Source organism: Lampetra fluviatilis, unplaced genomic scaffold (assembly GCF_964198595.1).
Source record: "Lampetra fluviatilis unplaced genomic scaffold, kcLamFluv1.1 SCAFFOLD_208, whole genome shotgun sequence".
Classification (NCBI taxonomy): Eukaryota; Metazoa; Chordata; class Hyperoartia; order Petromyzontiformes; family Petromyzontidae; genus Lampetra; species Lampetra fluviatilis.
This window is the reverse complement of record NW_027621505.1, coordinates 118193-144766: the sequence shown is the minus strand read 5'-3', so window position 1 is coordinate 144766 and position 26574 is coordinate 118193. Positions and strand designations below refer to the sequence as shown.

General features: G+C 53.6%; 1 long non-coding RNA gene across 1 annotated transcript; it reads left to right on the top strand.

Annotated features, from left to right (window-relative positions):
* Window positions 1-16: 16 nt before the first annotated feature.
* LOC144955339 (uncharacterized) lies at window positions 17-16436 on the top strand. The gene is made up of 4 exons (XR_013641619.1): window positions 17-127; window positions 2727-2842; window positions 6059-6132; window positions 16367-16436. It is a non-coding gene; the product is annotated as an uncharacterized LOC144955339 (long non-coding RNA).
* Window positions 16437-26574: the final 10138 nt, after the last annotated feature.

The following is a 26574-nucleotide window of genomic DNA, read 5'->3' as shown; positions in this document are numbered from 1 at the left end:
TGATGACGTCATGAACCCAGACCATCACGACGGTGATGGTGAAGATGATGGCGATGCTGGTGAAGATGATGATGATAGTGAAGATGATGATGGTGAAAGTGACGATTCTGAACTTGCTGAGAACGTGGTGAGTTGGGTGATGGTGGTGGTGGTCGTGATGTCATCGCCACCATCATCACCATCATACTAATGGTTACCATATTAGTCCTGTACGGTTTTGATTTCAAGCTTTCGTGACTGCAGGAATCCATACCCTTTGGTTCTTTCGGTAAAGTCCACGTCGGTAGACTAATAAAATAAAATCGAATGAATCGTGACGTTTCGATCGCAACACAAGCAATCTTCATCATGTGGGACAACCACAGCGAGAAAATGCTGAAATAGGCAAGAGAGCATCCACTCACCCACTCACGTTCACCCACGTTCACCCACTCATCCACTCACACGTTCACTCACCCACTCACACGTTCACCCACTCATCCACTCACACGTTCACTCACCCACTCACTCACGTTCACCCACTCACACGTTCACCCACGTTCACCCACTCATCCACTCACACGTTCACTCACCCACTCACTCACGTTCACCCACACACACGTTCACCCACTCATCCACTCACACGTTCACTCACCCACTCACTCACGTTCACCCACACACACGTTCACCCACTCATCCACTCACACGTTCACTCATCCACTCACCCACTCACGTTCACCCACTCACACGTTCACCCACTCATCCACTCACACGTTCACTCACCCACTCACGTTCACCCACTCACACGTTCACCCACGTTCACCCACTCATCCACTCACACGTTCACTCACCCACTTACGTTCACCCACTCACACGTTCACCCACTCATCCACTCACACGTTCACTCACCCACTCACGTTCACCCACTCATCCACTCACACGTTCACTCACCCACTCACGTTCACCCACTCACACGTTCACCCACGTTCACCCACTCATCCACTCACACGTTCACTCACCCACTTACGTTCACCCACTCACACGTTCACCCACTCATCCACTCACACGTTCACTCACCCACTCACGTTCACCCACTCACTTACGTTCACCCACGTTCACCCACTCATCCACTCACACGTTCACTCACCCACTCACGTTCACCCACTCACTCACGTTCACCCACGTTCACCCACTCATCCACTCACGTTCACTCACCCACTCACGTTCACCCACTCACACGTTCACCCACTCACCACTCACACGTTCACTCATCCACTCACCCACGTTCACCCACTCACTCACACGTTCACCCACTCATCCACTCACCCACTCACTCATCCACTCACTCATCCACTCACTCATCCACTCATCCACTCACCCACGTTCACCCACTCACTCACACGTTCATCCACTCACCCACTCACACGTTCACCCACTCATCCACTCACACGTTCACTCACCCACTCACGTTCACCCACTCACACACACGTTCACCCACTCACCACTCACACACGTTCACTCACCCACCCACTCACCACTCACACACGTTCACTCACCCACTCACTCACCCACTCACCACTCACACACGTTCACTCATCCACTCACTCACCACTCACACACGTTCACTCACCCACTCACTCACCCACTCACCACTCACACACGTTCACTCACCCACCCACTCACCACTCACACACGTTCACTCACCCACTCACTCACCCACTCACCACTCACACACGTTCACTCATCCACCCACTCACCACTCACACACGTTCACTCACCCACTCACTCACCCACTCACCACTCACACACGTTCACTCACCCACCCACTCACCACTCACACACGTTCACTCACCCACTCACTCACCCACTCACCACTCACACACGTTCACTCATCCACCCACTCACCACTCACACACGTTCACTCACCCACTCACCCACTCACCACTCACACACGTTCACTCACCCACCCACTCACCACTCACACACGTTCACTCACCCACTCACCCACTCACCACTCACGTTCACTCATCCACTCACCACTCACACACGTTCACTCACCCACTCACCACTCACACACGTTCACTCATCCACTCACTCACCACTCACACACTCTCCACTTACCCACTCACTCATACGTTCACCCACTCACCACTCACACACACGTTCACTCACCCACCCACTCACCACTCACACACGTTCACTCACCCACTCACCACTCACACACGTTCACTCATCCACTCACTCACCACTCACACACTCTCCACTTACCTACTCACTCATACGTTCACCCACTCACCACTCACACACACGTTCACTCACCCACCCACTCACCACTCACACACGTTCACTCACCCACTCACCACTCACACACGTTCACTCATCCACTCACTCACCACTCACACACTCTCCACTTACCCACTCACTCATACGTTCACCCACTCACCACTCACACACACGTTCACCCACTCACTCACCCACTGACCCACTCTTCCACTCACTCGCAGACACGTTCACCCACTCACTCACCCACTCACGATCGAAACGTCGTGATTTGTTTTAATTTATTTCTACCTAAGTGACTTTACCGAAAGAACCAAAATGTATAGTCCTTGATCTGGATACTGATGATGACAATGTTGATGTTAATTATGGTAATGTTGAAGGTGTTGGTGTTAATGATGATGTTAGTGATGATGGTGTTTGTGGTGATGGTTGTGATGGTGTTGGTGGTGATGATGGTGATGTAGGAGAAGCGATGGGAGCAGTGGGTACTGGCCTCGCGATGTAACGCCATGAGGGGCCGCCGGCAAGCGGATGAGGAGGAAGAGAGGAGGAGGGCGATGGAGGAGGGGCGCAGCGCTGAGTGAGACGCACATCACCACCATCACCAACAACAACATCGTCATCATCACCAACATCAACATCATCATCGCCAACATCATCATCATCACCAACATCGTCATCGCCAACAACATCATCATCATCACCAACATCGTCATCGCCAACAACATCATCATCACCACCAACATCGTCATCGCCAACAACATCATCATCATCACCAACATCGTCATCGCCAACAACATCATCATCGCCAACAACATCATCATCATCGTCACCACCAGCTGCATGAGATGATAAAATTCTCTCTCGCAACTTTCATCACGCACACAGACACTCGCACAACAACAACCGCCATTCGCCACTAAGTGGCGGTGATGTCACCACGACGCTTGTGCCAGGCCATGTGCACCTTGAGGCTATCACGTGAAGTGTCGAACGCCCGCTGGCAGGAGGTCACGGGGCAGAACCAGGTGCCACGGGTCGACTGAGATGACTGGCTGATGCACCACCTGTGCCCTCTACTGTGCCAACTTGCTGTGCTTTAGCCACCCGGCGCTCCGCTCGTTGTTGTGAGCGTCGCTCCTCCGCCCTCCGTTGTTGCTGGAGGGCGACTGCCTCCAACTGCCCAGTAGCGTCCTTCACGAGCCTCCTCCACTGAGGCCGATCTTGACACCGCTGGTACCGGTCATCGGCAAGTCCACTCAGCTCCACATCCTCCTGTACCACATCACTCCATCTCTTCTCTAGCCCGTGCCGTGCCCGTCTAGCCCCCTCTATCTGGCCGAACAAAAGCTGTTTAGGCATGCGGTGGCTGGGCATGCAGGCTACATGACCCAGCCAACGCATCCTTGCCTGCCATAGGAGCTTACCAATGGGACTTTGTCCAGATGTTTCAAGGATTTGTGAGCTCCTCACACAATCCAGCCTGGTTATACCCAGGATGGATCGTAGGCGCAGGCCAGCCTAAATGTTTCGCAAGCGTAGAGAAGGGAGGGAATGATCGTGGCCGAGAAGACCCGAAACTTCGTATGGAGCGACAGACCAGGTAGCTTCCACACAGCGTTACGCAGTTGATAAAAAGATAATGCAGCTGGACTGATTCGGAGTGAGACCTCCGCTGTTAAACCGGAGCCAGTCATGAGCACACTGCCCAGGTATGGGAAACTCTCCACTCTCCACAACTGCCCCATCCTCTGAGTGAGCAGCAATTACCAGATCATCGGCATACATAACGTGGTTGATCAAAAGGGAGCCATCCCTTGACTCCACCCGGGCATCGATCAGCCTCCCATTGTATCTGTACCAGATGGAAATTCCTCCGGTACAGCCATTGAAGGCTTCACGAACTACGTGGCCAAAATAGATGTTAAATAATGTGGGAGCCAGAGGACATCCCTGTCGCGCACCCCAAGGTGAACAGGGAATGGCTCCGACTCCCGGCCACGTAGTTTTACTGGGGCCTGCCCACCATAATGAAGGTCCTCAATGATTGTGAGCAGAGGGTCAGGGACTCCAAAAGCACGAAGAACAACCCAGAGCCCAGGCCTACTGATGGTATCATAGGCCTTGACCAGGTCAATAAAGCAGTCCTGTTGGAATTCTCTACATTTCTGCTGGTGGAGACAGACAAACAATATGGCATCTGTGCAGGACCGCCCTGGCCTGAAACCACATTGGGGCTCTCAAAGCCTCTCTTCAGCGTGCCTGGCAAGGCGATGTTGAATAATCCTTGCCAGGACCTTTCCCGGCACATTGAGGAGTGAGATGCCCCTGTAGTTGTTACAGTCTGTGCGGGTCCCCTTCATTAACGAGGGGAACCACATCCTTCGAATCCTGCGGAACCCGTCCAGTGGCCCAGACTGTTGTTATGATGTCATGTAGGGCAGTCTGCGTGCAAATGCCACCCTCCCTCAGCATTTTGCTTGCGAGATCATCTCTGCCCGGTGCCTTTCCTAGACAGACTCTGGATCGCCTTTTGTACTTCCTCAACAGATGGCACCTCAGCCAGCCACTCACAGGGGGTGACTACTAATATTTGAGGCACCGCAGCCTCAGCAGGGTCATCCCCACTTTTCCCCATATTTTCTGGGCTGAGAGATTTATTTTCCACCCAAACCTCACAGAAATGCTCAGCAAATCTGCAAACCTGTTCCTGGGGGTCGGAGATTTGGATCACCGTGTTTTCCCCTAATGATGGTAATAGGTGTGGCGCTGCAGGTTACTTTTTTGATGGAGCTAAATAGGGATTTGTAATTGTGTCCTACTGAGGCAGACTCCATCTCCTCAGCAACCCGCGACCACCACCCATCCTTGCAGCGCCTCACGGCTCTCCGAACCTCCGAGCGAAGGCTGCGGTAAGCCCTCCTCTCCGACGTGGGATGCTGTAGCCGATGAGAGTGGGCCTGTCGTTTTTTTCTCAGCCACCCGGAACACCCCCTTCCGTCAGCCAGGGTCGCTGGGGAGGTTTGGACCGTGTACCCAAAGCAGCCATCGCAGCTGCATGAGTGGCAGCCTCTCCTCCGCAGCGAGCGTTCGAACATTCCACGTGGCCACACGAAGTGGCTTTTAGTTGTTTCTGGAGGAGCCCCGAGGGTGAAGATTCAATCTCCCGGCTCCGCCAAATGGGGTTTGGCCAAGAGACGTCACAGACGCCTGTCCCCCCGGGGCCCTCTTGAAAGTGCTGATGCTGGTGCTTTTGATTGTGATGATGATAATGCTGCTGCTGCTGATTATGCTGATGATGCTCCTGCTGCTGATGATTATGTTGATGATGATGGTGATGCTACTGATGATTATGCTGATCATGGTGATGATGATGATGGTGATAGTGATGATGATGGTGCTGCTCCTACTGCTGATGGTGATGATGATGGTGCTGATGGTGCTGATGGTGATGATGGTGCTGATGGTGATGATGATGATGGTAATGATGGTGATGATGGTGCTGCTGCTGATGGTGCTGCTGCTGATGGTGGTGATGGTGATGATGGTGCTGCTGCTGCTGATGGTGGTGATGATGATGATGATGGTGGTGATGATGATGATGATGGTGATGCTGCTGCTCCTACTGCTGATGGTGATGGTAATGATGGTGATGATGATGGTGCTGATGCTGCTGCTGATGGTGATGGTAATGATGGTGATGATGATGATGATGGTGATGATGATGGTGATGATGATGGTAATGATGGTGATGGTGATGATGATGATGGTGATGATGGTGATGCTGCTGCTGTAGGGATATTGAGAGCGAGCGAAGGGAGTTGAAGGAGAATGAGACTCAGAAACTCAGAGCCATGCGGAGATCACGAGGTGAAGAACCGCTCACCCACTCACTCCCCTACTCACCATCTCACCTACTCACCATCTCACCCACTCACTCCCCTACTCACCATCTCACCTACTCACTCACCATCTCACCTACTCACTCACCCACTCACTCCCCTACTCACCATCTCATCTACTCACTCACCATCTCACTCCCCTACTCACCATCTCATCTACTCACTCTCCTACTCACCATCTCACCTACTCACTCACCTACTCACCATCTCACCTACTCACTCACCATCTCACCTACTCACCATCTCACCCACTCACTCCCCTACTCACCATCTCATCTACTCACTCACATCTCACCTACTCACTCACCCACTCACTCCCCTACTCACCATCTCACCTACTCACTCACCATCTCACCTACTCACTCACCCACTCACTCCCCTACTCACCATCTCATCTACTCACTCACCATCTCACTCCCCTACTCACCATCTCATCTACTCACTCTCCTACTCACCATCTCACCTACTCACTCACCCACTCACCATCTCATCTACTCACTCTCCTACTCACCATCTCACCTACTCACTCACCATCTCACCTACTCACTCACCCACTCACTCCCCTACTCACCATCTCACCTACTCACCATCTCACCTACTCACTCCCCTACTCACCATCTCATCTACTCACTCACACACTCACTCCCCTACTCACCATCTCACCTACTCACCATCTCACCTACTCACTCCCCTACTCACCATCTCATCTACTCACTCACCCACTCACTCCCCTACTCACCATCTCATCTACTCACTCACCCACTCACCATCTCACCTACTCACTCACCCACTCACCATCTCACCTACTCACTCACTCCCCTACTCACCATCTCATCTACTCACTCACATACTCACTCCCCTACTCACCATCTCATCTACTCACTCACCATCACCCACTCACCATCTCATCTACTCACTCACCATCTCACCTACTCACTCACCCACTCACCATCTCATCTACTCACTCACTCACCCACTCACCATCTCATCTACTCACTCACCATCTCACCTACTCACTCACCCACTCACTCTCCTACTCACCATCTCATCTACTCACTCACCTACTCACCATCTCATCTACTCACTCCCCTACTCACCATCTCATCTACTCCCCTACTCACCATCTCATCTACTCACTCCCCTACTCACCATCTCATCTACTCACTCACCATCTCACCTACTCACCCACTCACTCCCCTACTCACCATCTCATCTACTCACTCACCATCTCACCTACTCACTCTCCTACTCACTCACCCACTCACCATCTCACCTACTCACTCACCCACTCACTCCCCTACTCACCATCTCATCTACTCACCATCTCATCTACTCACTCACCCACTCACCATCTCATCTACTCACTCACTCCCCTACTTACCATCTCATCTACTCACTCACTTACTCACCATCTCATCTACTCACTCACCTACTCACTCCCCTACTCACCATCTCATCTACTCACTCACCTACTCACTCCCCTACTCACCATCTCATCTACTCACTCACCTACTCACTCCCCTACTCACCATCTCATCTACTCACTCCCCTACTCACCATCTCATCTACTCACTCACCCACTCACTCCCCTACTCACCATCTCATCTACTCACCATCTCATCTACTCACTCACATACTCACTCCCCTACTCACCATCTCATCTACTCACTCACTTACTCACCATCTCATCTACTCACTCACCCACTCACTCCCCTACTCACCATCTCATCTACTCACCATCTCATCTACTCACTCACTTACTCACCATCTCATCTACTCACTCACTTACTCACCATCTCATCTACTCACCCACTCACTCCCCTACTCACCATCTCACCTACTCACTCACCCACTCACCATCTCATCTACTCACTCACCCACTCACCATCTCATCTACTCACTCACCTACTCACTCCCCTACTCACCATCTCATCTACTCACTCACCTACTCACTCCCCTACTCACCATCTCATCTACTCACTCACCTACTCACTCCCCTACTCACCATCTCATCTACTCACTCCCCTACTCACCATCTCATCTACTCACTCACCCACTCACTCCCCTACTCACCATCTCATCTACTCACCATCTCATCTACTCACTCACCTACTCACTCCCCTACTCACCATCTCATCTACTCACTCCCCTACTCACCATCTCATCTACTCACTCACCCACTCACTCCCCTACTCACCATCTCATCTACTCACCATCTCATCTACTCACCATCTCACCTACTCACTCACCCACTCACCATCTCATCTACTCACCATCTCATCTACTCATTCACCTACTCACCATCTCATCTACTCACCATCTCATCTACTCACCATCTCATCTACTCACCATCTCATCTACTCACCATCTCATCTACTCACCATCTCATCTACTCACTCACTTACTCACCATCTCATCTACTCACTCACCCACTCACTCCCCTACTCACCATCTCATCTACTCACCATCTCACCTACTCACTCACCCACTCACCATCTCATCTACTCACTCACCCACTCACTCACCCACTCGCTCACCCACTCACCATCTCACCTACTCATTCACCCACTCGCTCACCTACTCACCAGCTCATCTACTCACTCCCCTACTCACCATCTCACCTACTCGCTCACCTACTCACCATCTCACCTACTCACTCACCCACTCACCATCTCATCTACTCACTCACCCACTCACTCCCCTACTCACCATCTCATCTACTCACTCACCTACTCACTCCCCTACTCACCATCTCATCTACTCACTCACCTACTCACTCCCCTACTCACCATCTCATCTACTCACTCCCCTACTCACCATCTCATCTACTCACTCACCCACTCACTCCCCTACTCACCATCTCATCTACTCACCATCTCATCTACTCACTCACCTACTCACTCCCCTACTCACCATCTCATCTACTCACTCCCCTACTCACCATCTCATCTACTCACTCACCCACTCACTCCCCTACTCACCATCTCATCTACTCACCATCTCATCTACTCACTCACCCACTCACTCCCCTACTCACCATCTCATCTACTCACCATCTCATCTACTCACTCACATACTCACTCCCCTACTCACCATCTCATCTACTCACTCCCCTACTCACCATCTCATCTACTCACCATCTCATCTACTCACTCACTTACTCACCATCTCATCTACTCACTCACTTACTCACCGTCTCATCTACTCACCCACTCACTCCCCTACTCACCATCTCACCTACTCACTCACCCACTCACCATCTCACCTACTCACTCACCCACTCACCATCTCATCTACTCACTCCCCTACTCACCATCTCATCTACTCACTCACCCACTCACTCCCCTACTCACCATCTCATCTACTCACCATCTCATCTACTCACCATCTCACCTACTCACTCACCCACTCACCATCTCATCTACTCACTCACCCACTCACTCATCTACTCATTCACCTACTCACCATCTCACCTACTCACTCACCCACTCGCTCACCCACTCACCATCTCACCTACTCATTCACCCACTCGCTCACCTACTCACCAGCTCATCTACTCACTCCCCTACTCACCATCTCACCTACTCGCTCACCTACTCACCATCTCACCTACTCACTCACCCACTCACCATCTCATCTACTCACTCACCCACTCACTCCCCTACTCACCATCTCATCTACTCACTCACCTACTCACTCCCCTACTCACCATCTCATCTACTCACTCACCTACTCACTCCCCTACTCACCATCTCATCTACTCACTCCCCTACTCACCATCTCATCTACTCACTCACCCACTCACTCCCCTACTCACCATCTCATCTACTCACCATCTCATCTACTCACTCACCTACTCACTCCCCTACTCACCATCTCATCTACTCACTCCCCTACTCACCATCTCATCTACTCACTCACCCACTCACTCCCCTACTCACCATCTCATCTACTCACCATCTCATCTACTCACTCACATACTCACTCCCCTACTCACCATCTCATCTACTCACTCACTTACTCACCATCTCATCTACTCACTCACCCACTCACTCCCCTACTCACCATCTCATCTACTCACCATCTCATCTACTCACTCACTTACTCACCATCTCATCTACTCACTCACTTACTCACCATCTCATCTACTCACCCACTCACTCCCCTACTCACCATCTCACCCACTCACTCCCCTACTCACCATCTCATCTACTCACTCACCCACTCACCATCTCACCTACTCACTCACCCACTCACCATCTCATCTACTCACTCCCCTACTCACCATCTCATCTACTCACTCACCCACTCACTCCCCTACTCACCATCTCATCTACTCACCATCTCATCTACTCACCATCTCATCTACTCACTCACATACTCACTCCCCTACTCACCATCTCATCTACTCACTCACTTACTCACCATCTCATCTACTCACTCACCCACTCACTCCCCTACTCACCATCTCATCTACTCACTCACTTACTCACCATCTCATCTACTCACTCACTTACTCACCATCTCATCTACTCACCCACTCACTCCCCTACTCACCATCTCACCTACTCACTCACCCACTCACCATCTCACCTACTCACTCACCCACTCACCATCTCATCTACTCACTCCCCTACTCACCATCTCATCTACTCACTCACCCACTAACTCCCCTACTCACCATCTCATCTACTCACCATCTCATCTACTCACCATCTCATCTACTCACCATCTCATCTACTCACCATCTCATCTACTCACTCACTTACTCACCATCTCATCTACTCACTCACCCACTCACTCCCCTACTCACCATCTCATCTACTCACCATCTCACCTACTCACTCACCCACTCACCATCTCATCTACTCACTCACCCACTCACTCACCCACTCGCTCACCCACTCACCATCTCACCTACTCATTCACCCACTTGCTCACCTACTCACCAGCTCATCTACTCACTCCCCTACTCACCATCTCACCTACTCGCTCACCTACTCACCATCTCACCTACTCACTCACCCACTCACCATCTCATCTACTCACTCACCCACTCACTCCCCTACTCACCATCTCATCTACTCACCATCTCACCTACTCACTCACCCACTCACCATCTCATCTACTCACTCACCCACTCGCTCACCCACTCACCATCTCACCTACTCATTCACCCACTCACTCCCCTACTCACCATCTCACCTACTCGCTCACCTACTCACCATCTCATCTACTCACTCACCCACTCACCATCTCATCTACTCACTCACCCACTCACTCCCCTACTCACCATCTCATCTACTCACCATCTCATCTACTCACCATCTCACCTACTCACTCACCCACTCACCATCTCATCTACTCACTCACCTACTCACTCACATACTCCCCTACTCACCATCTCATCTACTCACCATCTCATCTACTCACCAACTCACCTACTCATCTCACCCACTCACCTACTCACCATCTCACTCACCTACTCATCTCACCCACTCACTCCCCTACTCACCATCTCACCTACTCACTCACCTACTCACCATCTCACCTACTCACTCACCCACTCACTCCCCTACTCACCATCTCACCTACTCATTCACCCACTCGCTCACCTACTCACCAGCTCACCTACTCATCTCACCCACTCACTCACCTACTCACCCACTCACTCACCTACTCATCTCACCCACTCACTCCCCTACTCACCATCTCACCTACTCACTCCCCTACTCACCATCTCACCTACTCATTCACCCACTCGCTCACCTACTCACCAGCTCATCTACTCAATCACCTACTCACCGACTTCCTATCTCATCTATTCACCTACTCACCTTACTCACTCACTCCCCTACTCACCATCTCACCTACTCACTCACCTACTCACCATCTCACCTACTCACTCACCCACTCGCTCACCTACTCACCAGCTCACCTACTCACTCACCTACTCACCATCTCACCTACTCACTCACCCACTCGCTCACCCACTCACCATCTCACCTACTCATTCACCCACTCACTCCCCTACTCACCATCTCACCTACTCGCTCACCTACTCACCATCTCACCTACTCACTCACCCACTCACCATCTCATCTACTCACTCACCCACTCACTCCCCTACTCACCATCTCACCTACTCACCCACTCACCCACTCACCATCTCACCTACTCACTCACCCACAAGCCATCTCATCTACTCACTCACCCACTCACTCCCCTACTCACCATCTCATCTACTCACCATCTCATCTACTCACCATCTCACCTACTCACCCACTCACCCACTCACCATCTCACCTACTCACTCACCCACAAGCCATCTCATCTACTCACTCACCCACTCACTCCCCTACTCACCATCTCATCTACTCACCATCTCATCTACTCACCATCTCACCTACTCACTCCCCTACTCACCATCTCATCTACTCATTCACCCACTCACCAACTCACCCACTCACCAACTCACCTACTCATCTCACCCACTCACCTACTCACCATCTCACTCACCTACTCATCTCACCCACTCACTCCCCTACTCACCATCTCACCTACTCACTCACCTACTCACCATCTCACCTACTCACTCACCCACTCGCTCACCCACTCACCATCTCACCTACTCACTCACCCACTCACTCCCCTACTCACCATCTCACCTACTCACTCACCTACTCACCATCTCACCTACTCACTCACCCACTCACTCCCCTACTCACCATCTCACCTACTCATTCACCCACTCGCTCACCTACTCACCAGCTCACCTACTCATCTCACCCACTCACTCACCTACTCACCATCTCACTCACCTACTCACCCACTCACTCACCTACTCATCTCACCCACTCACTCCCCTACTCACCATCTCACCTACTCACTCACCTACTCACCATCTCACCTACTCATTCACCCACTCGCTCACCTACTCACCAGCTCATCTACTCAATCACCTACTCACCGACTTCCTATCTCATCTATTCACCTACTCACCTTACTCACTCACTCCCCTACTCACCATCTCACCTACTCACTCACCTACTCACCATCTCACCTACTCACTCACCCACTCACTCACCTACTCACCAGCTCACCTACTCACTCACCTACTCACCATCTCACCTACTCACTCACCCACTCGCTCACCCACTCACCATCTCACCTACTCACCCACTCACTCCCCTACTCATCATCTCACCTACTCACTCACCTACTCACCATCTCACCTACTCACTCACCCACTCGCTCACCCACTCACCATCTCACCTACTCACCCACTCACTCCCCTACTCACCATCTCACCTACTCACTCACCTACTCACCATCTCACCCACTCACTCACCCACTCGCTCACCCACTCACCATCTCACCTACTCATTCACCCACTCGCTCACCTACTCACCAGTTCACCTACTCACTCACCTACTCACCATCTCACCTACTCACTCACCTACTCACCATCTCACCTACTCACTCACCCACTCGCTCACCCACTCACCATCTCACCTACTCACCCACTCCCCTACTCACCATCTCACCTACTCACTCACCTACTCACCATCTCACCCACTCACTCACCCACTCGCTCACCCACTCACCATCTCACCTACTCATTCACCCACTCGCTCACCTACTCACCATCTCACCTACTCACTCACCTACTCACCATCTCACCCACTCACTCACCCACTCGCTCACCCACTCACCATCTCACCTACTCATTCACCCACTCGCTCACCTACTCACCATCTCACCTACTCATTCACCCACTCGCTCACCCACTCACCATCTCACCTACTCATTCACCCACTCACTCACCTACTCACCATCTCACCTACTCACTCACCTACTCACCATCTCACCTACTCACTCACCCACTCGCTCACCCACTCACCATCTCACCTACTCATTCACCCACTCGCTCACCCACTCACCATCTCACCTACTCATTCACCCACTCACTCACCTACTCACCATCTCACCTACTCACTCACCTACTCACCATCTCACCTACTCACTCACCCACTCGCTCACCCACTCACCATCTCACCTACTCACCCACTCCCCTACTCACCATCTCACCTACTCACTCACCTACTCACCATCTCACCTACTCATTCACCCACTCGCTCACCCACTCACCATCTCACCTACTCACCCACTCCCCTACTCACCATCTCACCTACTCACTCACCTACTCACCATCTCACCTACTCACTCACCCACTCACCATCTCACCTACTCACTCACCCACTCGCTCACCCACTCACCATCTCACCTACTCACCCACTCACTCCCCTACTCACCATCTCACCTACTCACTCACCTACTCACCATCTCACCCACTCACTCACCCACTCGCTCACCCACTCACCATCTCACCTACTCACTCACCTACTCACCATCTCACCTACTCACTCACCCACTCGCTCACCCACTCACCATCTCACCTACTCATTCACCCACTCGCTCACCTACTCACCGTCTCACCTACTCACTCACTCACTCACCTGCTCATCTCACCCACTCACTCCCCTACTCACCATCTCACCTACTCACCATCTCACCTACTCACTCACCCACTCGCTCACCCACTCACCATCTCACCTACTCACCCACTCACTGCCCTACTCACCATCTCACCTACTCACCCACTCACTCCCTTACTCACCATCTCACCTACTCACTCCCCTACTCACCATCTCACCTACTCATTCACCCACTCGCTCACCTACTCACTCACCCACTCACTCCCCCACTCACCATCTCACCTACTCACTCACCCACTCGCTCACCTACTCACTCACCTACTCACTCACCCACTCGCTCACCTACTCACCATCTCATCTACTCACTCACCTACTCACTCCCCTACTCACCATCTCACCTACTCACTCACCTACTCACCATCTCACCTACGCACTCACCCACTCGCTCACCCACTCACCATCTCACCCACTCACTCACCTACTCATCTCACCCACTCACTCCCCTACTCACCATCTCACCTACTCACTCACCTACTCACCATCTCACCTACTCACTCACCCACTCGCTCACCCACTCACCATCTCACCTACTCACTCACCCACTCGCTCACCTACTCACCAGCTCATCTACTCATTCACCGACTCACCGACTTCCTATCTCATCTATTCACCTACTCACCTTACTCACTCACTCCCCTACTCACCGTCTCACCTACTCACTCACCCACTCACCTGCTCACTCACTCACCATCTCACCTACTCACTCACCTGCTCACTCACTCACCATCTCACCTACTCACTCACCCACTCACCTGCTCACTCACTCACCGTCTCACCTACTCACTCACTCACCCACTCACCTGCTCACTCACTCACCAACTCACTCGTGCTGATGCTTTTGATTCTGATGATGATGATGATGCTGCTGCTGATAATTATTTTCCTGATGATGATACTGCTGGTGATGTAGCTACTGATGATGCTGATGATGATGCAGCTACTGATGATGATGATGATGCTGATGATGCTGCTGATGATGCTGCTGATGATGATGCTGATGATGATGCTGCTGATGATGCTGATGATGATGCAGCTACTGATGATGATGCTGATGATGCTGCTGATGATGCTGCTGATGCTGATGCTGCTGATGATGATGCTGATGATGCTGCTGATGATGCTGCTGATGATGCTGATGATGATGCTGCTGATGATGATGCTGATGATGATGCTGCTGATGATGCTGCTGATGCTGCTGATGATGATGCTGCTGATGCTGCTGATGATGATGCTGCTGATGATGCTGCTGATGCTGCTGATGATGATGCTGCTGATGATGCTGCTGATGATGCTGCTGATGATGATGTAGCTGATGATGCAGCTGATGATGCAGCTGATGATGATGATGATGATGCTGCTGATGATGCTGATGATACTGCTGATGATGCAGCTGATGATGATGCGGCTGATGATGATTATACTGCTGACGATGATGCTCCTGCTTTTGCTGCTGATGAAGCTGCTGCTGCTTCTGCTGATGCTGCTGGTGATGATGGTGCTGATGATGGTGCTGGTGATGATGGTGCTGGTGATGATGGTGCTGATGATGATGATGCTGATGATGGTGCTGATGATGATGCTGCTGCTGATGATGCTGCTGCTGATGATAGTGATGATGGTGATGATGATGATGTTGACTTACAGCTGTACACGAAGCTCTTGTGATGCAAACCCTGATAATGGATCTCATGGCTTCACTCAACACAGATAACCCGGTACACTCACTCACCACTCACCCACTCACTCACCCACTCACTCACCCACTCTCCCACTCTCTCACCCACCCACTCACTCACCCACTCACTCACCCACTCACCCACTCACCACTCACTCACCCACTCACACAAACACCCACCCACTCACTCACCCACCCACTCACCCACTCACTCACCCACTCACACAAACACCCACCCACTCACTCACCCACTCTCCCACTCACTCACCCACCCACTCTCTCACCCACCCACTCACTCACTCACCTACTCACTGACCACTCACCCACTCACTCACCACTCACTCACCCACTCACACAAACACCCACCCACTCACCCACCCACTCACTCACTCACCCACTCACTCACCACTCACCCACTCACTCACTCACCCACTCTCCCACTCACTCACCCACCCACTCTCTCACCCACTCACCCACTCACCACTCACTCACCCACTCACACAAACACCCACCCACCCACTCACTCACCCACTCACACAAACACCCACCCACTCACTCACCCACCCACTCACCCACTCACCACTTACTCACACAAACACCCACCCACTCACCCACCCACCCACTCACTCACCCACTCACCCACTCTCCCACTCACCCACTCTCCCACTCACCACTCGCTCACCCACTCACTCACCCACCCACCACTCACTCACCCACTCACACAAACACCCACCCACGCACTCACCCACTCTCCCACTCACTCACTTACCCACTCATCCACTCACTCAACCACTCACACAAACACTCACCCACTCTCCCACTCACTCACTCACTCACCCACCCACTCACTCACCCACTCACTTACCACTCACTCACCCACTCACACAAACACCCACCCACTCACTCACCCACTCTCCCACTCACTCACCCACTCTCCCACTCACTCACCCACTCACTCACCACTCACCCACCCACCCACCCACCCACCCACTCACTCACTCACTCACCCACTCACTCACCACTCACACAAACACCCACCCACTCACTCACCCACTCACCCACTCACTCACCCACTCACCCACTCTCCCACTCACTCACCCTCCCACTCACTCACCCACTCACCCACTCACTCACCACTCACCCACCCACCCACCCACTCACTCACTCACCCACTCACTCACCACTCACCCACTCACTCAACCACTCACACAAACACCCACCCACTCACTCACCCACTCTCCCACTCACTCACCACTCACTCACCCACTCACACAAATACCCACCCACTCACCCACTCTCCCACTCACTCACCACTCACCCACTCACTCACCCACTCACACCCACTCACACCCACTCACTCACCCACTCACTCACCACTCACTCACCCACTCAAACAAACACCCACCCACTCTCCCACTCACTCACAAACCCACCCACTCACCCACTCACTCACTCACCCACTCACTTACCCACCCACTCACTTACCCACTCGCTCAACCACTCTCCCACTCACCCACTCACACAAACACTCACCCACTAACTGACCCACCCACTCACTCACCCACTCACACAAACACCCACCCACTCACTCACCCACTCTCCCACTCACTCACTCACCCACTCACTCACCACTCACTCACCCACTCACTCACAACTCACTCACCCACCGACTCACCCATTCTCCCACTCACCCACTCACTCAACCACTCACACACACACTCACCTACTCTCCCACTCACCACTCACACAAACACTCACCCACTCACTCACCCACTCACTCACCCACTCACTCACCCACTCACTCACCCACTCACTCCCCCACTCACTCACCACTCACACAAACACCCACCCACTCTTTCACTTACCCACTCACACACACACACGTTCACCCACTCACTCACCACTCACCCACTCACTCACCCACTCACACCCACTCACTCACCCACTCACTCACCACTCACTCACCCACTCAAACAAACACCCACCCACTCTCCCACTCACAAACCCACCCACTCACCCACTCACTCACTCACCCACTCACTTACCCACCCACTCACTTACCCACTCACTCAACCACTCTCCCACTCACCCACTCACACAAACACTCACCCACTAACTGACCCACCCACTCACTCACCTACTCACACAAACACCCACCCACTCACTCACCCACTCTCCCACTCACTCACTCACTCACCCACTCACTCACCACTCACTCACCCACTCACTCACAACTCACTCACCCACCGACTCACCCATTCTCCCACTCACCCACTCACTTAACCACTCACACACACACTCACCTACTCTCCCACTCACCACTCACACAAACACTCACCCACTCACTCACCCACTCACTCACCCACTCACTCACCCACTCACTCACCCACTCACTCACCCACTCACTCCCCCACTCACTCACCACTCACACAAACACCCACCCACTCTTTCACTTACCCACTCACACACACACACGTTCACCCACTCACTCACCACTCTCACACACTCATCCACTCACCCACCCACTCACCCACCCACTGACCCACTCTCCCACTCACTCACCACTCACACACACGCGCATTCACCCATTCATTCATTCACACACTGACCCACTCAGTCATCCACCCACCCACTTACCCACTCACTCACACGTTCACCCACTCACTCACCACTCTCACACGCTCATCCACTCTCACCCACTCACACAAACACTCACCCACTCACTCACCCACCCACTCACCCACCCACTCACTCACTCTCAGCTCCTCACCCACTCACTTTCCCACTCACACAAACACTCACCCACTCACTCTCCCATTCACTCACCTACTCACTCACTTACTCACTCACCCACTCACTCACCCACTCACCCACTCACTCACCCACTCACCCACTCACTCACCCACCCACTCACTCACCCACCCACCCACCCACTCACCCACCCACCCACTCACTCACCCACCCACCCGCTCACCCACTCACTCATCCACCCACCCACTCACTCACCCACCCACTCACTCACCCACCCACCCACCCACTCACCCACCCACCCACTCACTCACCCACCCACCCGCTCACCCACTCACTCATCCACCCACCCACTCACCCACCCACCCACTCACTCACCCACTCATCCACCCACCCACCCACTCACCCGTGTGCCTCACCCCAGGACGCAGGTCGCTGTGTCTCGGTGCTAGAGGAGGTAGAAGGCAGCAGAGTGACTCTGGCCATGATGACCGCTCACCCTCAGCTCCTATATTGTCTCAAGAAGGTACCTCTGTGTGTGTCTGTGTGTGTCTGTGTGTGTCTGTGTGTGTCTGTGTGTGTCTGTGTGTGTGTGTCTGTGTGTGTGTGTGTCTGTGTCTGTGTGTGTCTGTGTCTGTGTGTGTCTGTGTGTGTCTGTGTGTGTGTCTGTGTGAGTCTGTGTGTGTGTGTGTGAGTCTGTGTCTGTGTGTGAGTCTGTGTCTGTGTGTGGGAGTCTGTGTGTGTGAGTGTCTGTGTGTGTAAGTCTGTGTGTGTGAGTGTCTGTGTGTGTGTCTGAGTCTTGGTGTGTGAGTCTGTGTGTGTGTGTGAGTCTGTGTGTGTGTCTGTGTGTGTGTCTGAGTCTTGGTGTGTGAGTCTGTGTGTGTGTCTGTGTGAGTCAGTGTGTGTGTGGGGAGCGGTGGGTGTAGTGGTTAGCGCGCTGTGCTATGAACCCGGTGACCTGGGATCGATTCTCACTCACAGCCAACACCACCAGTGACGATTATCTGAACCAGCCCCGGGCATCCCCTAGGTCGTCTCAGCCTCAAATGAGTACCTGGTGCGGTGTGTAAACATTGGCACTGGGGAGACAAAGGCGGCCGGGCGTGGTGCTGGCCACCCACCCCCTTGTGTACTGTTCCGGCCTTCATAGGTGCTCGCTAACAGCACTTGCCCCTCCAGTCTGTTAAGGTGATACGGGGGATCTTTGTCTTTGTGTGTGGCTTAGTCTCTTCCGCTCCCCGTGTCCCACTCCCTATCTCTTTCTCACCCTGCGTCTCCCCGTGTCTCTCTCCCCGTGTCTCTCTCCCCGTGTCTCTCTCCCCGTGTCTCTCTCCCCGTGTCTCTCTCCCCGTGTCTCTCTCCCCGTGTCTCTCTCCCCATCGTCTCCCCGTGTCTCTCTCCCCGTGTCTTTCTCCCCATCGTCTCCCCGTGTCTCTCTCCCCGTGTCTCTCTCCCCGTGTCTCTCTCCCCGTGTCTCTCTCCCCGTGTCTGTCTCCCCGTGTCTCACCGTGTCTCTCTCCCCGTGTCTCTCTCCCCATCGTCTCTCTCCCCGTGTCTCTCTCCCCGTGTCTCTCTCTGTGCGTGTGTGCAGGCCCGTAGGTTCGCCGGGAGCGAAGAGGTGAGGGCCACCTCTTCGCGCATCCTGGCCGCGATGCTACGCAGCGTGGTAGAGCAGAAGAGGTTCCTGCAGGAGCACCCCGAGTGCCAGGACCCTGATGATGATGAGGAGGACGAGGATGATGATGATGGAGGTGATGATGGGGATGGCGGAGATGGTGATGGTCGTGATGGTAGTGGTGGTGATGATGGAGATGGTGGTGATGATGATGGAGATGATGGAGATGGTGATGGTAGTCATGGTGGTCATAACGATTCTGATGGTGGAGATGGTGATGGTCGTGATGGTGATGGTCGTGGTGGTGATGATGGTGATGATGGAGATGGTCGTGATGGTGATGATGGTGATAATGGTGGTGGTGATGATGATGGAGATGGTGATGGTAGTTATGGTGGTCGTGACGATTCTGGTGGTGATGGTGATGATGGTGGTGGTCATGATGGAGATGGTGGTGGTGGTGATGATGGTGGTGGTGGTGCTGGTAGTGATGGTGGTGATGGTGATGATGGTGGTGGTGGTGATGATGGTGCTACTACTCATGATGGTGACGATGGTGGTGATGATGATGATGGTGGTGGTGATGATGGTGGTGGTGGTGCTACTCCTGATGATGGTGACGGTGGTGATGGTAGTGATGGTGGTGATGGTGATGATGGTGGTGGTGGTGGTGATGATGGTGCTACTACTCATGATGGTGACGATGGTGATGATGATGATGGTGGTGGTGATGATGGTGGTGGTGGTGCTACTCCTGATGATGGTGACGGTGGTGATGGTAGTGATGGTGGTGATGGTGATGATGGTGGTGGTGGTGATGATGGTGCTACTACTCGTGATGGTGACGATGGTGATGATGATGGTGGTGGTGGTGATGATGGTGGTGGTGGTGGTGCTACTCCTGATGATGGTGACGGTGGTGATGAAGATGGTGCAGGAGAGAGGAAGGAGGAGGTGGAGGAGGTGGATGAGATGGGGGGAGAAGGAGGTGATGGGGGAGGAGAATGAGGAGGTGGTGGAGGGAGGAGGAGGTGGGGAGGTGAGGGAGGTAATGGTGGTGGAGGAGGTAGAGGAGGAGGAGGAGGTAGTGGAGGTGGAGGAGGTGGTGGTGGAGGGAGGAGGAGGAGGTGGTGGTGGAGGAGGTAGTGGAGGAGGTGGAGGTAGTGGTGGAGGAGGAGGTAGTGGAGGAGGTGGTGGTAGTGGTGGAGGAGGAGGTAGTGGAGGAGGTGGTGGTAGTGGTGGAGGAGGAGGTAGTGGAGGAGGTGGTGGTAGTGGTGGAGGTGGAGGAGGTGGTAGTGGAGGTGGAGGAGGAGGTCGTGGAGGTGGGGGGCGGTGGTGGAGGAGGAGGTGGTGGTGGAGGGAGGAGGAGGTAGTGGTGGTGGAGGAGGTGGTGGTCGTGGAGGAGGTGGTGGTCGTGGAGGAGGAGGTAGTGGAGGTGGAGGGAGGAGGAGGTGGTGGTGGTGGAGGAGGAGGTCGTGGAGGTGGAGGAGGGTGGAGGAGGTGGTGGAGGGAGGAGGAGGAGGTAGTGGAGGTGGTGGAGGTAGTGGAGGAGGTGGTGGTAGTGGTGGAGGTGGAGGAGGTGGTAGTGGAGGTGGAGGAGGTGGTAGTGGAGGTGGAGGAGGAGGTAGTGGTGGTGGAGGTGGTGGGGGAGGTAGTTAGTGGTGGAGGAGGAGGTGGTGGTGGTGGTGGTGGTGGAGGAGGTGGTGGTGGTGGTGGTGGTGGAGGAGGTGGTGGTGGTAGAGCAGAAGGAGTGTTTGATGTTCTTGTTGATGTTAATAAAGTTGTAAATTTCCATCACCATGACCACCGAGCAATTTCAACACCAACACCGTCAACTCGTCACCACGGAGACGGTCAACTCATCACCACAGAGACGGTCAACTCAAATCAGTTTGTATTTGGCAAGAGTGAATCATGGCAAGAGTCGGCTTCCAGTGACATCATCACCCGAGCAACCAGTTGCTTGCAACCGAATGACTTCAACAGGCGTTGCATGCGACCAAAGTGCGCGAACGACAGAGGTCCAATTCTCCGTTCCAGCCCTGGGCGATCGGTCACGTGAGTTGCAAGCAACCAGTTTGCACGGACACACACCTACATCAGCTGTTCAGTTGCAAGCAACCAAAGTTGACGTGCAATTAAAGTTTGCGTTACTGCCCGGGAAACAGGTTGCAGACACACGCGTACCAGGCCCTCCGAGTCGCGAGCAACTCAAGTTGCAGGTTGCACGAACCAACACCCCCCCCCCCCCCCCCGCGACCCGTTGCACGCAACCAAAGCTTGCGCTACCGCTTAGCAAACTCTTGCGGACAACCACACGCGTACCAGGGAAGTCGTAGGTTGGTTGCACGCAACCCCGCGCGCCCCCGTGATCGACACGCAATCGATTTCAGTTGGGAGCAGCAACTTTCGCGTGCAACTCGACGCAACTCCCCCCCCCTCTCCCCCCCCCCCCCAAAAAAACATGTAAACTTCCAATTAGAGGCCGACCAAAATTCGGTTTCGGTGCCGAAATTTTGGCAAATGGCCTCTTCCGGTTTCGGCCGAAACTGATATTGACTTTTGGTCGTCAACCGAAGATCTATTTTTAAATCCTTTATATTAAGTTCGCTTGCTTGCTTAGGACCGTGCAAATCTTTCGGTCGTTTTTTAACCCACTTCCCGTGATCCAATCGAGCTGACATTTTGCACACAGACTCGTTGTGCGTGACAATTAATGTTCGTGAAAATTTTTTTCCAAAATTTTCCACTTTTTAGGACAAAAATATATGTAATTACCAATTGCTTAATGGTGCAATGCAATAATCTGACCCATAGGTGGCAGCCATCTCAAACCAGAGGACGAGAGGACTCTAGCCGCCATGCATATAAAGGATTTATAGTGAGAAACTTAGTTTTTACGGGTTATACTTGTTAGAATATAATTCCAGTGCTAAGTCTATCAGCCGGTCAGTCGGCGCTTGGCAATCCTATGCGATAGGCTGCATACACACACACACGTCTGCAGCTGCAGCTTGCGAGCGAGGTTACAGCCGTAGCCTAGATCTGGGACCGTCAATAAATGTCGTCACACACCTGGGGGCAGGGGCGACTGCGTAACGATTCGTTGCGCTACGAACCCGGCGGCCCGAGTTGGATTCCCGCTCACGGCCGGTGACGGTTATTTGAACCGGTCCTGGGCCTCCCCTAGGTCGACTCGGCCTCAAACGAGTAATGGTGTGGTGCGTCAACATCGCCACTGGGGAGACAAAGGCGGCCGGCCGTGGTGAATCCAAGTCCCGGGCGAAGCCGGGTAGTAAAGCGAGTTTTTCATAAATCTTGTGTTCGGTAACTTTGGTTCTATACCTTTTGGTTTTGGCATAAAATGTAGTTCAACTTTTGATTTTGGCAGATAGTGTAGTTCAACTTTTGGTTTCGGACAAAAGTCAATTTTTTACTTTCGGTCGGCCTCTACTTCCAATTAATTTCTCTCCCCAAAGTAAACAAAGATTAAATATCCGTCACGCTAATTGCACCAAAACCAGATACAATAATATTCATCATAATAACGTTAATTATAGATAGATATGTCCCCGTTATTCACCAATTAATATATCAACGCGGTCCCAACTCTAGACTCTGACCCTGAGACCCGGTCTCTACTCTAGACTCAGAGACCCTGAGACCCGGTCTCTACTCTAGACTCTGACCCTGAGACCCGGTCTCTACTCTAGACTGTGACCCTGAGACCTGGTCTCTACTCTAGACACTGACCCTGAGACCCGGTCTCTACTCTAGACTCTGACCCTGAGACCCGGTCTCTACTCTAGACACTGAGACCCGGTCTCTACTCTAGACTCTGACCCTGAGACCCGGTCTTTACTCTAGACACTGACCCTGAGACCCGGTCTCTACTCTAGACCCTGAGACCCAGTCTCTACTCTAGACGCTGAGACCCTGAGACCCGGTCTCTACTCTAGACTCTGAGACCCGGTCTCTACTCTAGACACTGAGACCCTGAGACCCGGTCTCTACTCTAGACCCTGAGACCCAGTCTCTACTCTAGACGCTGAGACCCTGAGACCCGGTCTCTACTCTAGACTCTGAGACCCGGTCTCTACTCTAGACACTGAGACCCTGAGACCCGGTCTCTACTCTAGACACTGAGACCCGGTCTCTACTCTAGATTCTGACCCTGAGACCCGGTCTCTACTCTAGATTCTGACCCTGAGACCCGGTCTCTACTCTAGACACTGAGACCCAGTCTCTACTCTAGACGCTGAGACCCTGAGACCCGGTCTCTACTCTGGACTCTGAGACCCGGTCTCTACTCTAGACTCTGACCCTGAGACCCGGTCTCTACTCTAGACTCTGACCCTGAGACCCGGTCTCTACTCTAGACACTGAGACCCGGTCTCTACTATAGACTGAGACCCTGAGACCCGGTCTCTACTCTAGACACTGACCCTGAGACCTGGGTCTGTGGGTGGCCCTGTAGGTGCTAAGGTTCACGATGGCCGTGTCGGTGGGTGGGGTTTCCGATGGCCATGTGAGTGTGTTGGTGAGTGGGTTCACGATGGCCGTGTGGGTGGGTGAGGTTTACGATGGCCGTGTGGGTGGGTGAGGTTCACGATGGCCATGTGAGTGTGTTGGTGAGTGGGTTCACGATGGCCGTGTGGGTCGGTGAGGTTCACGATGGCCGTGTGGGTGGGTGGGGTTCACGATGGCCGTGTGGGTGGGTGGGGTTCACGATGGCCATGTGGGTGCGTGGGTGGGGTTCACGATGACCGTGTCGGTGGGTGGGGTTTACGATGGCCGTGTGATGGTGGGTGGGTTCACGATGACCGTGTCGGTGGGTGGGTCGGTCCACGATGACCGTGTGGGTGGGTGGGTGTGTTCACGATGGCCGTGTGGGTGGATGGGTCCACGATGGCCGTGTTGGTGGGTGGGTGTTTTCACGATGGCTGTAAGGGTGGGTTCACGATGGCCGTGAGGGTGGGTGAGGTTCACGGTGGCCGTGTGGGTGGGTGGGGTTCACGATGGACGTGTGGGTGGGGTTCACGATGGCCGTGTGGGTGGGTGGGGTTCACGGTGGCCGTGTGGGTGGGTGGGGTTCACGATGGCCGTGTGGGTGGGTGGGGTTCACGATGGCCGTGTGGGTGGGTGGGGTTCACGATGGCCGTGTGGGTGGGTGGGGTTCACGATGGCCGTGTGGGTGGGTTGGTGGGTGGGGTTCACGATGGCCGTGTGAGTGGGTGGGGTTCACGACGGCCGTGTGGGTGGGTGGGGTTCACGATGGCCGTGTGGGTGGGTTGGTGGGTGGGGTTCACGATGGCCGTGTGGGTGGGTGGGGTTCACGACGGCCGTGTGGGTGGGTGGGGTTCACGATGGCCGTGTGGGTGGGTTGGTGGGTGGGGTTCACGATGGCCGTGTGGGTGGGTGGGGTTCACGATGGCCGTGTGGGTGGGTGGGGTTCACGATGGCCATGTGGGTGGGTGGGGTTCACGATAGCCATGTGGGTGGGTGGGGTTCACGATGGCCGTGTGGGTGGGTGGGGTTCACGATGACCGTGTGGGTGGGTGGGGTTCACGATGGCCGTGTGGGTGAGTGGGGTTCACGATGACCGTGTGGGTGGGTTGGGTTCACGGTGGCCGTGTGGGTGGGTTTGTGGGTGGGGTTCACGATGGCCGTGTGGGTGGGTAGGGTTCACGATGGCCGTGTGGGTGGGTTTGTGGGTGGGGTTCACGATGGCCGTGTGGATGGGTTGGTGGGTGGGGTTCACGATGGCCGTGTGGGTGGGGTTCACGATGGCCGTGTGGGTGGGTTGGTGGGTGG